Consider the following 16,431-nt stretch of genomic DNA (forward strand, 5'->3'; position numbering starts at 1 on the left):
AAGAAAGAAAGAAAGAAAGAAAGAAAGAAAGAACGAAAGAAAGACAGGCTTCCATGGGCAAATTAAATAGAAGGCAGAGAGCTTTTAAACCTGTATAGGAGATTTTGGGTGGGGGGGAGAGAGCTGACCCAGTCTTGCTATCTTATGATTTGGCTCATGGTATCAGACTATTTCAAAGTTCAAGTCTGTCAGAGGCAGTAAGAAGTATTTGTGCATGTCTGTCCATGTTGGTGGTCATCCTATCTTGCGTTATATGTCATATACCAGTGATGACAAACTCAGGTAGAGATAGAGACTGCTAAACTAGGCACAAGGATCCATGCTGGTTGCACAATGACTTAGAAAACTGCCTATTAACATTACCAATGCTCTATTGTATTTTTATTTTGTTAAACATTTCCTAATTATATTTCAATCTGATTCTCATTATACTCATGAGTGTTGCTGCCCATGTTTAATAGTTCTATAGTATATGATAAACCTTGTCATATGGCCTAGCCAGTGAGTTTAAATCTAGTCTCATATATTAACTAGCTGTGTGACCTTGGGTAAGTCTCTCAACCTGTTTGCCTCAGTTTCTTCATCTCTAAAATGGGGATAATAGTACCTACCTCCCGGGGTTGTTTCGAGGATCAAATGAGATGATAGTTGTAAAGGTACTTACAAAGTATAAACATTAGCTGCTATCATTACCATCACCATCACCATCATTATTTGGCTGCAGTGGAGAGAGTATTGGATCTGCAATCAGGAAGACCTAGGTTCAGATCCAGCCTCAAGGTACTGGCTGTGTGACCTGGGGCAAATGACTTGTCTGCCTCAGTTTCTTTAGCTGTAAAATGGAGTAATAATAGCACCTACCTCCCAAGGCTATTGTGAGAATCAAGTGAGCTAATATTTGTAAACCACTTTGCACAGTGCCTGGCACATAGTAAGCATTTAATAAATACTTATTTCCCTCTTACATTATGCCAGCATTAGCCCTTCTTTTAGCAGCTTTACATCACATACTGCTCTGGGACTAAGTAAGCTTCAGATAGTCCTCGACCACTTCTGATTCTGCCAGTCTCTGATACTGAGGAAGATCGTGAGCCTGGTGACAGGCAAACTTTTCTCACTTTCTTCCTAGGTTGGGCAGCAGGTTGCCTGAAACTAGTGGCCCTTCTTTGTGTGTGAGCAGGAGTCTAATCCCTACTACCAACACTCATTCCTTCAAAGGGCCAGTTCCTAGACAGCTCTGGGAACTCCATGAATCCCTGGCTCTGTCCAGAGCCAGGTCCCAACTGGCTAAAAGGGATGTTTGGCATTTTCACTGTCTTTGTGGTTTGCTTTAGTGTCTGTCACTCTGTTCACTCTTTAGAGACACTTGTGCCTGAGGTAAAGCCTTCCAAACTCGTTCTGGACTGATCAGCCACAGAACACAATTGTACCTTGACTTCAATATTGTGATATCACTGATCTTTGGAACAAATGACCACCATCACCACCACCAACAGCCAAGATAAAAAAAAAAAACTAAAGGAGTGACTGCTACTTAAAATCAGTAGATCCTCCGCAGTAAAAAGGGTGTGTGACCATGAGATCACAAGGATCCCTCCTCTTCTTCCAGCCCAGGTGCTTAACCTCCAGAGATCCTCTGGTCATTTTAAAGTACTTTTAAGTACACGAATGTTTTATAAGCTGGAATAAGTGGGATAGAATTTATCACTCAGCTTCAGTCCCTAAAAGGAACCATTTTAATGTACTTGACAAAACTGGTCAACAGACCCTCCTTTTTGATAGTGGCAGATCCGAGATGTCTCTGTTCCCAGAAAAACAAAAATAAAAACAAGCCCAGGCTTCCTGCTGAGGAGATAGAGCTGGACATAGGCTTCTGTTGGTCAGGGGACTTTGAGGACAGATCTTCTATTCTTCAGATAAGGTCAGTAATGAGAGTCCAACTTGGGAGAGTTGGAAGAATCTCAGATTAGAGAACAGAGCATTTTAAAATGTCTTTATTCTTGGGGGCCAGCATTTCTGTCTTACCTGCTAGAAAAATAAAGCATTTATATTCTTGGAAAAAGGATTTGGCTACCACATCTCACCAGTTAGATTGGCTAAGATGACAAAACAGGAAAATGACAAATGCTGGAAGGGATGTGGGCAAACTGGAACACTAATGCATTGTTGGTGGAGTTGTGAACTGATCCAGCCTTTCTGGAAAGCAATCTGGAACTATGCCCAAAGGGCTATAAATACTTTCATACCCTTTGATCCAGCAATACCACTCCTAGGGTTATATCCCAAAGAGATCATAGAAATGGGAGAAAGACCCATATGTACAAAAATGTTTATAGCAGCTCTTTTTGTTGTGGCAAAGAATTGGAAATTAAGGGGGTGTCCATCAATTGGGGAATGGCTGAACAAGTTGTGGTATATGCATGTTATGGAATATTATTGCGCTATAAGAAACGGGGAGCAGGCGGTCTTCATATTTACCTGGAGAGGCTTAAAAGAACTGATGCTGAGTGAGAAGAGTAGAACCAGGAGGAATTTGTACACAATTACAGACACAACGTATCTGTGATGACCAACTTGGATAGACTGGACTCTTCTCAACAATGCAGGGATATAAGTCAATCCCAAAAGACGCATGATGGAGAGAAAAACGTGCATCCAGAGAAAGGACTAGAAAGAACTAAATTTATATCCAGGTGGAAGCAAAATACCTGATCTTTTTCATTCTCTTATGTGATTTTATGTCCTCTTTACCATTTTTCATTCCAGCTGGTACAATCCATCCTTATAACCTGACCATTGTATAATGTGAAAGTATTTACAGATCCTATACTTGATTATAAGACACCATGGGGGGAGGGGAAAGAGGGGGACAAAATGTGAAATTCAAGGAATTGTGGAATTGAATCCTGTAAATTAAAAGGAAACAAACAAATTAATAAATTAAAAATTGAATTAAAAAAAAAGAAACGAAAAAGGAGTTGGCTAAATTTTTAAAAAATGATCCTTATGGGGTGGCCAGGTGGCTCAGCGAGTAAAATCGCTGGCTCCAGTGTTGGGATGGAGATCGAATCCCAGGCTCAGATACTCAGCACCACACCCAGAAATAACTGGCCATGTAACCTTGAGCAAGTTACTTAACCCCGATTGCTTAAAAAAAAATGATCCTTGTTCAATTTAAGTGCACTCTATGAATTTTTGGTTGTGTGAATGAATGAATGTTGCTAGGAATAGAAATGTTTGTCCTTATGGTGATATCTGTTCAGAAAAAAGTTGCACAGTCCATAAACAGAATTAAAGCCAATTTAAAAGTTTTCTTTCCAATGACTTCAAAAGCAGGGGGAAAAAACCAACAATTTTTAAGTGTGAAGCTAAGATTTAGCTCGTGAAAAAAAAGACTTGCTTTAAATCAAGAGACAGATTTGCAAAAAAGGCAAATTTTCATTTTTGGAGTTTGGTTTGCCTGACCACAAAGAAATTTTAAATGTCTTGGAAGAATTTGTTTGCCTAGGTAAAATAGAACCAAGTACCTTAAAAAGAAATAGAATATGGCATGCATTTGCAAGTTATTGCTTTTTTTTTCTTTCTTTTTTAGTAAAAAATGAAATTGGAAGTGTTTTACATGTCAAAATGAGAAACTGTAAACTTGGAAGTTTTAGCTCTCATCACCGAAAGGCTAAATTTGCAATAAATTTGAGATGCATAAAAATTATGCTAATTTGCAAAAGATTTAATGGAGTAAAAAAATATATATCTCAAAACATCTTGAAAAAATGGTTTAAAACCAAAGATGTATGAAGTTAAGAAATGAATGGTATTATAAATAAAGTGAAATACCAAATGAGTCAATGATTTTAAAAAAAAGAAATTAAGTTCTATGATTTTTAAGGCTCAGTCTGGGTTAATCATTTAGTTAAAAAAAGAAGAGAATTAAAAAAGGAATTAAATGTCATTTACACTGACACAATGTAGACTTGAAATTCAATTAAAAAGACAATGAGAAGTGTATAAGGTACTTTTAAAGGCAAAAAAATGGGGTACCTAAGTGGTATAGTGGATAAGAGCACTGGCCCTGGAGTCAGGAGGGCCTGAGTTCAAATATAATCTCAGACACTTACTAGCTGTGTGACCCTGGGCAAATCACTCAACCCTAATTGCCTTCTCTTATCCTCTCCTCTTCCCCCAAAGTAAAAAGTTCAGAGAATGCAACTCTACAAACAGTGGTATTAATTCAACTAGACATCCTCCCGCCATATCTTAATATCTGAATCCCCAACAGCAGGGAAACAGAACAAGTGATTTTTCACTTAAACAGGACCATACAAAGCAACTTGGTGGTACAATGGATAGAGAGCTTGGGTCCTGGAGCCTGGAAGACCTGAGTTTAAATTTTACTTTAGAAACTTAACTAGTTGTGTGATCTTAGGCAAATCACTTAGCCTCTATTTGCCTCAGTTTCCTCAACTGGAAGATGGAAATAAGAATAACACCTACCTCCCAAGGTTGTTATGAGACTCAAATGAGATAATATTTGTGAACCATGTTGCACAGTGCCTGGCACATAGTAATTGCTATATAAAGGCTAGTTCTTACTATTATAATTATCGTCACCACCATCATCATTCAAAATCCTCATTTTCCCAGCTATCAGAATTTCCATCAAGGGCTAATTTAGGAAGGAAAAAAAAGTCCAGGACTTTGCAAAATGTCAATGGAAGGGCTTTTTTTAGACTTTAGATACAAGAATAGTGAAACTGCCATGCCTGTAAAGCTGTGAAAATCCACTTTTGGAGTTGTAGTTAGTCTTTGCTAATGATTTCCAAGCTTAATTTCACAGTCATTTCTGGTGTCCTTTTGGGTCTGGGGAAAGTGGCTGGAGTTATGTAGCAAGGGTTAAAATTTAGCAACTTAAAATCTGGATTTATGTTGGGTTTGATAAATTGATTGGGGGGGGGCATTATTTTTCATAACATGGTTGGTCTGTGCTGTCCATGGTAACTCAGGGGTTGCCACACCTTTGTAGCTCTGAGTACAAGTGAGAACTATTCTGTCCTAGTTTTTGAACATAATTTGTTGTTTATCCTTCATTTTCAAAGAGGACCAAGGACATCACCAAGTGGTATCTTGACTCCTGTGTGAATTGGATTGAAGGCAGAGTCGCACAGTCATCAGCCTCAATTTCTCTTCCAGAGTCATCAAAGTACAGTGACAAGACAAAAATCAATACCTAACCTGGCATGCATTGGATGCGCTTCGTGTCTTGCATGTCTGACCAAGGCCTAAGCGCACCACAGTACCTGCTTCAGCTGCCTCTGTGGCAGTGGGAACAAATCATTCTCATACACCCATTCCGCTGACGGAAGCCTTCACATGATTGGATTAAACACCCCCTTACATCACTGAAGGATCTGAGATCCCTCAGTTATCCTCAACCTGTTTTAGCCCATCTAAAGAAGGTTTATGGGGTGTGGCTGCTGTATACGTTACAGCTTCTTGGAGCCACAGGTGAGAGGCAAATGCCAGATAGCCACCAAAAATGGATGAACAGCCCTGAAAAGGGTTTGGCAAGCCCTTACACAAAGGTACTAATATTGAACAACTCATATATCCCAAGAATGGAATGCAAAACCTTACAGATGTAGTTTTTCCATACAGGTAATTTAGAAATGAATAATATGACTGGCAATAAATTTTGCATTTATATTTAAGCCTATGAAATTGTTTTATGTTGGTATGAAGTCTGTAATTTTTTGTCATTTTAGGGATTTATTTTATAGAAATGCTGCTGATTTTGGAATGATATGATTTATTTGTAGTATCAGGAATGAATGAATGAAGCATTTATTAAGCATTTACAATGCAATGCACTGTCCTAATTACTGGTAAAACAAGAAGAAAAGTAAGTTCTCACTTAACAAGATTCTCTTCTCTCAAAGAGCTTACATTCAAATCAGGGAGACAATACACAAGAAAGGCCTACATCCTCCCTGACCAGGTGCTATGATGACTTATAAATCAGGACTACTGCTAATTAGAGATTTTTGCTGCAAAGACAGTCTTCCTCCAGTTAATGACTCTTTTAAAGTATTCAAGTAGTATATACTCTGTTTTGTCAAAAAGTCATTTTGCTTTTGGTCAACAGTACTGCAGAGTTGGAAATACTTATATTAACAAGTATCTGTGATTGGGTATAGACATAAGTGCCAGGAAATTGTCTGTCTTGGTGACATAAGACAATATTCCTAAACTGAAAATACCTTGATGTCCCTTCCCTGAATGAAAGCCAACCAGTTTGCAAGAGTGGGTTATGGAGGGTTAAAAAAAAAAAAGTCAAATGGGCCATTTAGTCATGAACAAACTTTGGCATCTTTGTTTTGTGGAATGTAGGAAGCCTATGCAGAGATAGTTTTCAGAAATACAATTCAAGGTCATCTTGGGAATGGCTAAGCAATTTAGAAAAAGGAACTGTAGGCTGACTCCAAAGCTAAAATGTATAACTTTTTTTCACCCCTCAGGCAGAACAATTATGACTTTATCTTCTTCCCCAGCTTCAGACCAACTAGGTCATTTTTGCTTAAGGTAGTGGCCGCCATAATGTACTTGAGTAAAGAAGGGAGTTGGTGCTGTTGCTGGAGTAAAAAACAAATCTGTTGTTGAAAATTTGACTTTATTAGTCTAACAATATGGACTTTATGTACCAAGTACAAAGCATTGAGAAACAAAGAGGCAGTCAATTGTTCTAGTGTAGAGGGCTCAACTTGAAGCTGATGAGATGTGAATTCAAATCTTATTACTTACTGTGTCACTGCAGTCAAGTTACTCAATTGCTATTAGACTCAGTTTCCTTCTCTGTGAAATGTAGATGATAATGGTACCCCCTTCACAGGGAAGATGCGAGGATCAGATGTTCTGCATACTCTAAGTGCCATATAATGCAGCTGGGTGGCACAGTGGATAGAGCCTGGAGTCAGAAAGACTCATTTCCCCAAGTTCAAATCTGGCCTCAGACATTTCCTAGTTGTGTGACCCTGGGCAAGTCACTTAACCCTGTTTGCCTCTCAGTTTCCTCACCTGTAAAATGAGCTGAAGGAAATGATAAACCAATCCAGTGTCTGCCAAGAAAGTCAGACACGATTGAAATGACTTAACAAATTAAAACAAAGAGAATATTGTTCATGAAGGGTCTTTTTCTTCTGTTCTCATAAAGTTAATTCTACCTAAATGACTAAATGCTATAATGATGAATGTGTTTGTGTTATTGTGTTATATATGTTTTTTAAGATGACTTAGCAGGCAGCTAGGTGGCGCAGTGAGTAAAATGCCGGCCCCGGTGTCAGGAGGACCAGAGCTCGGTTCTGGCCTCAGACACTTAACACCCACACACACAAAAAAAAACTAGCCTTGTAACCTTGGGCAAGTTACTTAACCCCAGTTGCCCTCCAAAAAAAAAAAAGATGATTTAACATTTACCTTCCTGTTAAAATGGACTCCAACAGACTTGTAACCAGATTACTGGTAATACTAAACTTGTGAAAGTCAGTCTTCAATATTGAGTCCATGAATTCCACTCTAAATGAACCTTTACTTAAAATCCAGGGTGACTGAATTAGTAATCTGTCCCCTGTCCAGAGAAGATGCACCGCTCCAGAGCAAAAAGACTGTATATTAATTCTTGATGAATGCCTTTCTGGAAAGAATTATGAAGGGTTTAATTGGGAATGTGAGATGCATTATGTGGAACAATCAGCTGCAATTACTATTATGTACCTTCAACCGATACTTCCTACCCCAGTGGCCAGAAATATATTCTTTAAGAAGGTATCTGTTGCCCAAAGGGCTGTCAAACTGTGCATACCCTTTGATCCAGCAATACCACTGCTAGTTCTATATCCCAAAGACTTTTTTTTTAAAGGGAAAAGGACCTCTTTGTACAAAAATATTTTTAGCAGTTCTTTTTAGGGTGGCCGGGAATTGGAAATTGAAGGGATGTCTATCAATTGGGGAATAACTAAGCATGCTGTGGTATATGATTGTGATGGAATATTATTGTTCTATCAGAAATGACAAGCAGTGGGGAAGGGGGAGGGGAGAAGGAAGAAAATTTAAAATTTATGAAAGTGAATGTTGAAAACAAAAAAAAAATAAATAAATTTTTAAAAATGACAAGCAGGATGACTTCAGAAAAAACCTGGAAAGACTTGCATGAACTGGTGTAAAGTGAAGTGAGCAGAACCAGCAAAATGATTGTTCACAATAACAACAGTATTGTGTGATGGAGAATTGTGAATGACTTAGCTAGTCTCAGCAATATAGTGATCCAAGACAATCCCAAAAGACTCATGATGAAGTTTACTATCTGCCTCAGAGAAAGAACTGATATTGTTTGAATATAGACTGAAGCATGCTATTTTTCACTTTCTTTTGTTCTTTTTCTTTTATTCAAATCTTCTTGTACAAAATGACTAATATGGAAATGTTTTACACGTTTGCACATGTATAACCTAGATCAAATTGCTTATAGTCTCAGGGATAGAAGAGGGAAGAAGTGAGGGATAGAATTTAGAACTCAAAACTTTAAAAAAAGTTAAAAATTTGTTTCAACATGAAACTGGAAAAAACATTACATATAAAGAAGGGGGGAAAGAAGGTACCGGTTAAGTATGCAGAGCAGGATAAGGAATTTCTGTAACGTTTTTATATACAAATTGTTACCCTTAGTGACCATATTTTTCTTTATAATGTCAGTACATTTTGTAAGGTAATGTAATTTAACCAAGATTCTTCATTCTGGTGATGAAGAATGTAATGACAACACCATCTTATTACAGGATTGGAAGCTGGGAAAGAAAGTAGATGGTTAAATTCTATACTAGAGATTTTAAAATGACCCTGTGACAACCAGATCCTTCCCATTATACTTATTGCTATAAGACTATTGCTATCCTATGGACACAACTTGACTAGGTCTGACTAGCAGCTGAGTGTCCTTACTGCCTTGGAAAGGTAAGCCAATTTCAAATGGATGATGTGGGATAAAACCAACAATGCAGTTTCCATCTGGAATCTACATGAAGACCTAGAAAGAGGTCACCAGTTGGTTCAACTGGAAAAGATACTTTTTACAGGAGCCTATCAAATAAGGTGTAGGTGATATGAGAAGTGTTCCACAGCATTTCTGCACTAGACAACCACATGAGAACTCATCTCTCCTCACTAATCAGTAAGACTGTCTAATGAGTTGAGATGCTTCAATGAGGCAGATCAATGCTCTGAGGTCCAGAATTTCTGTAATGATTGGCCATGGGTCAGTTATGGTGACCTCACCCATCAATGTGGGATAGACATTCATGGAATCAAGAATCTCTTCTGACCGATAGCCATGGAATTATGCCTACAGATTCTCAGGTTGGGAATGTAGCCATTCATAGTACATGTTCCACAGCTATGGCCCTATGAAGATATGTCTGGGCCCTGGCTCAGGGACACTGGGAAGTTTGCATAGGTAGTCCAGCCTGATACATAGAATCTCAACGCCCACTAATAGTGAGTACACCCCGTAGATGAGAATGTATCTATCTTGGAAGAATTCACTTATGGATCATACTATGGATTCCTATCATCATTTAGATTGCAAGTTCCTTGAAGGCAGGGACTTTCTTCTTCCTCTTTTAGTATCCCCAGTACTTAGCACAGTGTCTGGCACAAAGCAGGCCCTTAATAATGCTTATTGACTGATTATCTACTGACCAGCTGACCTGCAGACTAGAACTCAAGTCACCTTTAAATTGAACTTGATGCCCATCAGCACTATTGATCTGCAGAGCTGTTTGGCTACTGTTTAGAGAATCAAAAGGCTAGCACCTGGCTAGATACTCAAGTACACTGGAAACCTAGCTCTTGTGTATCTACGGCACTGCTTTTTGTACCTCAATTCAAGGCAGTGCCCTGACCCGATCATGCCACTTGGTATTGTATCATAGCATCAGGAATAGTCTTGATTAACTTAGTGTTTCTCTGCCTTCAGAAAAGCAAACAGAATTACAGTCTTTGAAACAACTAAAGTAATGTGTCCTGCTGCTACAAAAGTGAGAGTCTAGAATGCATACATAGGGGATATGGATTGAAAAAAATATTGAATATGCTTCAGATTGTGTAGAAGCAAAAAGGAGGGAATTGTGGATTCATGTGTAAAATTAAAAAAAAACTTTTAATTTTCTCTAGAAATATAAAGAAATAATATTCCTCCAGTTTAAAGTCCTTTCCAGCCTTTTCTTTTTCTTCTTTAGGAAAATGGGAAAAACCAAATCTAAAGCCTCCTTTTGAAATGGGGTAAGCATAATCACTAAATTGAACTCTTCTCCAGATGCAATCATTGTCTCCCCAAACCCAGAAGTGATTGGCATGCCGACCCACCTAAAAATAGCATCTTTTCTATTGAAATTCAAGGTTAAGATATTGGTCACCTAAAGGAACTCTTTTCATTCCTGGAGGGCAGTAGTACAGGAAGAAACAGAATAATCCTGGAATGTTAACTCCATCTGTATTATTACATATTATGTTCTTTTCTTTGTTCAAGTTCCTATAAATATAACCTCAAATTGTCTTGGAGCAGAGAGTCATGTCAGAGGACTGTGGAGTTCTACCAGTTTGAACAACTCCCTCCAACTTAGAATCACTTGGATATAGATTAATGATACATTAAAATAAAACAGTTTCTGGCAGTCTTGAGTCCAAATTGCAGAATATATTATTATTATTGGCAATAAATTGCTATTATATTATTATGTATTATAATATTATTATTATTTTTTTATTTGATTGGGATAGGGCTGCTCTCTACAAGACTTTAGTTCTTCAAAATATGAACTGGATATGGAGGTAGACTAACTTCTGTTTGTTTCTTGACTTTTTTTTTTTGCTTTTTTGAGGGGGGAAGGCAGGGCAGTTGGGGTTAAGTGACTTGCCCAAGGTCACATGGCTAGTGAGTGTTAAGTGTCTCAGGCCGGATTTGAACTCAGGTCCTCCTGACTCCAGGGCTGGTGCTCTATTTGCTGTGCAACCTAGCTGCCCCTGTTTCCTTGACTTTTACAGTAAAATAAAATTACCTATACTTCAAATCTTGTTGGTTTAGTTTTATGATTTAAATTCCATTAACTTTCATTAGTTTTTTTTCAGATTTATTTGGGCCTTGGATACATAGCAATCTTAATTGTTCAAGAAAGATATACTTAGCTATTCTAGACTGGACTTCATTTTGTTCTCCAAATTGATTATTACCCCTTTCAGTTTCATCCAGGTCCTAAAAGGCTTCCTAGCTCTTACATCATCAGTAAACTACCAGTTCTACTTAGGGTACATTATGGAAAGTGGGGACAAGGATCCCTAACCTACACAGCAAATGCCAAAGTACATATTCACATTTGACCTAATATTTCTAATCAAGAGTCCCCCAAAGGGGTATAAATGCTGAAACAAGTGGGAAACCAGAGATAAATTTTCCTTGCTTTATAACTTTAAGTATAGTTTTAAAAAAAATTACTAGATTTGAATTCAAATTCTGTCTTTGCCATTTACTCTCTGTGTGTTGGTGGGCAAGTCTCATCATGGGCATGTTAGTTTTTCTCATCTGCAAAATGAAGATAGTGGCCTAGACTAGAGGGTGATTAAACTGGGATTTGAGAACTTGTTTCTAAAAAAGAATAATTTTGAAAGTAGTATTTCAATAGAATTGATTAACTTTGTAAGCCTACATATTTTATTTTATGCATTTTAAAACATTATTCTGAGAAGGGGCCCCCAGGCTTTACCTGTCTGCCAACGGGGTCAGAAACACAAAAAAGGTTAAGAACCCCAGGACTAGCTGATCTCTGAGGTACCTTTCTGTCTTACATCTATGAGACCGTGTAACTAGCACTCACCAGGACACAGGCATAGAAAAGCAAAGTAAACGTGCACAAGATTATTGCACCTGCGTGGTGGGAAGGGCCATTTGCTCAATAAAGGTTAATACCAACTGGTTCTTCCTACCCCTGGAGTAAAAGGAAGAGGGGAAGATTAGCATGTGGGGGAAATATCATTGGTAAACATGAGTGGTACCAATGCAAATCTTTGCAGACTGACCTAATGATTCTTGAAAATTATTTGTGAGGCTGTCAATATAAAAGGACACCTGATGGAAATGTAGAATGGCAATGAATTTGAAATTGATTCCTCTCTGCCATACTATTACAGCAGAGGCTCTTGATCCACATTGATCACCTCATCTCTACACTCCCAGAGCACTTGGAAATCTGAACCTTCCACTTTAGCACTTCATTATGCTTTAATCTTATATTCTCTAACCCCCACGCCCACCTGTCTGTGTTAGGTCCAGTGAAGCATTAATATACCAAGATATACAAAACAACTCCGAGTTCTCATAGGCTCGTTATCAGAGCACAGTCTCTAGGAGGTCATACTAAAAATGGAAAAGTAATGAGTCAGGGTCCAGAAGCAGACTCTCTCTGCCTGTTAGCTCAGGGCTAGTTTAACTTTGAAGAGGCTCATCTTCAGAAGGCTGGTCACCTCGATGAATTTCTTTCTTTTTAACCATGGCAACTCAAGATCATCTACTAAGGCATAGAGGGTTTATGATTTTTATGGTTGGTTGTGGATTCTAGTCCATACTTTATGGAGGCAGTCAGGGGTTCTTGAAATATTCGTGTAGGGAATAAGTGTGAATTCCTACAAGGTAGAAGTACTACTTTTGGAACCTCCAAAGTGCTTGGTCTAGCAAAACTCTGGGTACATAGTCAGTGCTCAATAGATACTCAGATGATTGGTTTCAGATGAAGAGAAGTATTTGGGGACACACTGACCCACAGAACCCACAGTTTAATAAAGTCCTTTGAGGTTTTTTTTTTTTTGCGTGTGTGTATACTCTGTGGAATTTATTTCACAAGAGAGGAATAAGGGGTTTCACAAGAGAAGAACTTACTCCACTCTGCACCTCCTTCTCTGTTTGGTTTCAACTCCAAGGAACAAGAAGCTCCCAAGCTAGGTACCCCCCGCAGCTCCTCCCCTTTTGTGCCTCTTTTTGTTTATTATCTTTCCTCCCACTTAAACTGTAAACTCCTTGAGGTCAGGGACTGTCTTTCTTTTTCTTTTTTTTAAGCAGGTGGGATTAAGTAACTTGCTCAAGGTTACACTGCCAGTTATTTTTGTGTGGGTGCCAAGTATCTGAGGCCGGAACCGATCCCAGGTCTCCCAACGCCAGGGCCGGCGCTCTTACTGCGCCACCTGGCCACCCCTGTCTTTCTTTTTATTAACTGTATCCCTACTGCTTAGGACAGTGCCTGGTATATACTTGGCCCTTAATAACTGTTTATTAGATCACTTGGGACTTCAAATGCTTCTGAAAATAATCTAGTCCAGGGGCTGCTGAAAGACAGACAATTTTGGCAGAGTTTCGAATTACTCCAATGATTATGGAAAGCAATTTGGAATTATGCTTTAAAAGTGACCAAAATCATCCAGAGAGCTCATTGTTAGGCATATACCCCAAGGTGGTCAAAGACACAAAGAACACACACACATACACTAAAATATTCATGGCAACACTTTTTGTGGGAGCAAAGAACTGGAAACAAAGTACATGCTCATTGATTGGGGAATGCCGAAGCAACTTGTGGCACATGAATATACTGGAATATATTCCATATAAAATGGTATATAATATATACTATGAGAAATTAAGCCAGAGAAACATGGGAAGATTTATATTAAATTAACTATAGTATAATATACAGAATAAAAATTATATACACAAGGACCACAAAAATGTAAATAGAAGGAAAAAAATTAAATGGAATGCTATGTAATTATAAGGGAAAAGTTGGCCCTGGAAAAGAGCTGAGAAAATATATCTCCCCCTCTTCTTTGCAGAGGTAGGGATCTATGGGCTTGGAATATTGCATATATGGTGAGACACAGTTGAGATGATGGTTGATTTTACTGAACTGCTTTTTTTCTTCTTTTAAAAATATTTGTTGCAAGGAATAAGGAGAGGCAAGATATATTCTGAAATGAAAATGAAATAAAATAAAAAGATCAAAAACATATTTTAAAGATAAAAAGAAAATAGTCTCAGTCCATATTAATACCTAACTGCATAAAGTAATTAGAATCATCATTGCAAATAGCATAGGCACACAGCTAATTGACATCAAGGTCCTCTCCTCTCCTAGGAGGCACTGAAGGACCGTGGGAAGAGATGAACTTGGCAAAGGCCTTGGGTTCTAATCTCATATCTGCCATTTACAATCTGTGTGACTCTGAACAAGCCCCTTAATTTCTATGAACATGAGTTTCCTCATCTGTAAAATGAACAAGTTTCACTAAATGATATCTACGTTCACTTCTAACTGAAACTCTGTGGTCCTGAGATGCTATCTCCAAGGGGACTAAATTGCACAGTTAGGGAATGATGGGTGTTTAACAGTGTCTTCTGTCAGCCTGTCCAAATCCAGAACAAAATAGATGCTCTGTTCTTATTACAACTTATTCCAGAAACTGAGAGGATGGAGGATACAGGATGCAGGAATTGTCTGTGTCGCAGGGGCAACAGGATAGTCAGTGATTAACTCTGGGCTCTTTTTGGATGTGCCAGGCTGGTCTCTGTTGCTGGGGCTAAGGACTGGAGGGAGAATGAGAAAGTTCTCCTGGCATCTTCCCCAGCGGGTGGGGGACAATGACTTGAGACTTGTCTGAGACTATGAGAAATACCTGAGGCTATTCCAAGCCCCGGCTTGTGAGTGGGTACCACTGCCATCTGCTGGACAGAATGGATATTAGACTTATTTGGATAAGCCGCTATGTTGCCTATAGGAACAGCTGAACCTTTTCCTTTGTGGGGAGAAATAAGTATTTGTTTGGAGTCACACAGGCTGTTCTCCATGCTAAGTAATCAAAAGCTCCTGCAAACCTGAGACTACTAAGCATAATTTCTGTCAAAGGGCGAGATGGGCTTCCATGAAGGAAAAGGGGGAAAGGTCACTTAGGAGCCATGGATCAAAGTCCTGGGGTGCTCCCAGCTCTACCACAGATCTAATGCTGCATGTTCCCAAGCAGTCGACCTAATAAAAAAAAAAAAACTATGCATAATCTGGATAAAGAATTCTTCCTTCTGGACTTGGAACTTTGTGACAAAGAAAATAATTGGTGACTTAAAATGCAGATTCTTTATGAGCCATTATGCTACTGCTCTGATCACAATCTATAAATTACCAGAAAGTTAAGTGCTACAGAAATGATAACAGTAACATACTTTAAGCTTGGAGATATACTCTACACATATTATACCTTGTGATCCTCACTTAGACTAACCTGGAAACTAAGTATGAAATCTCATTTTATAGAAGACTAAACTAAATCTGAGAGATGGTAAGTGACTTGCCTGGAGTCACATAGTTAATGTATCTGAGGCAGGATTTGAACCCAGGTTGTAAAGATGCAAACTCCTATCCACCTTTTCACAGAGGTACCTTATGCCCAATAATGGCAGTAAGCATGCAGGACAGATTTTCAGGAGGTTATCCCTTTTTCCAATATATGTTTATAATATATTTAACATTTTCTTCAGTTCATAACGTTTCAGCAACTTTGGAAATCAGTTTTCAATGAATGAAAAACAAAGCCAAATTTTACTATTTTTTTTCTAAGAACAAGAATAATAAGAACACTTAACATTTATGGAAGATTTAAAAGTCTTTTGTTGTTCAGATCTTTTTCTATCATGTCCAAGTCTTTGTGAACCTGTCTGGGGTTTTCTTCGCAGAGAGATGGGGATGGTTTTGCATTTCCTTCTCCCGTTAATTTTACAGATGAGGAAACTGGGGCAAACAGGGTTAAGTGACTTGCCCAGGGTCACACGGATATTAAATTTCTGAGGCTGAATTTGAACTCTGGAAGAGGAGTCTCCCTCACTCTGGGCCTGGCACTCTATCCACTGTGCCACACAGCATTCCCATGTATAAGTCTATGAAGTATTTTAAGTATGGTATAGTGGAAGAAGTCTTGGATTTGGAGTAAAAGGACTTGGCTTAAATCCTATCTCTGCTGCTAACCTACCTATGGGGCTTCTGGCAAGTCACTGAACTATTTAGGTCTCAGTTTCCCTATCTGTAAAAAGAGTAGGTTGTATTAGATGATCTCTAACATCCCTTCCAGCTCTGACTCTTTTATCTTTTTAAAGAGGCACTTAGGAGTATTGGTCTACCCATATAACAGATGAGGAAACTGAGGTCCAGGGAATTTAAATGATTTACTCCTAAACCTTAGCACACAGGGCAACAAGGAGGAGGTGAATATCTTTCTGAACTCACATGATTTTGCTTTTCTCTACTAGGTCTCAGTATTTTGAAGCCTTCTGAACCATAAGCTTGGAGATCATTTGGG

General features: G+C 38.5%; 1 protein-coding gene and 1 long non-coding RNA gene across 2 annotated transcripts in view; one reads left to right on the top strand and one right to left on the bottom strand.

Annotated features, from left to right (window-relative positions):
- KCTD1 (potassium channel tetramerization domain containing 1) overlaps positions 1-16,431 on the bottom strand; it is a 276,101-nt gene that overhangs the window by 250,743 nt on the left and 8,927 nt on the right. The window lies entirely within an intron of this gene.
- LOC138170475 (uncharacterized) overlaps positions 1-16,431 on the top strand; it is an 18,593-nt gene that overhangs the window by 1,597 nt on the left and 565 nt on the right. The window contains exon 2 of the long non-coding RNA XR_011170634.1: positions 16,382-16,431. This exon is cut by the window's right edge and continues 565 nt beyond it. This is a non-coding gene — a long non-coding RNA (uncharacterized lncRNA). The remainder of the gene's footprint in view (positions 1-16,381) is intronic.

The sequence above is a fragment of the Petaurus breviceps genome, unplaced genomic scaffold (assembly GCF_028583685.1).
Source record: "Petaurus breviceps papuanus isolate PSGF00001 unplaced genomic scaffold, PetGlider_PUasm1.0 38, whole genome shotgun sequence".
In the NCBI taxonomy this organism is placed as follows: Eukaryota; Metazoa; Chordata; class Mammalia; order Diprotodontia; family Petauridae; genus Petaurus; species Petaurus breviceps.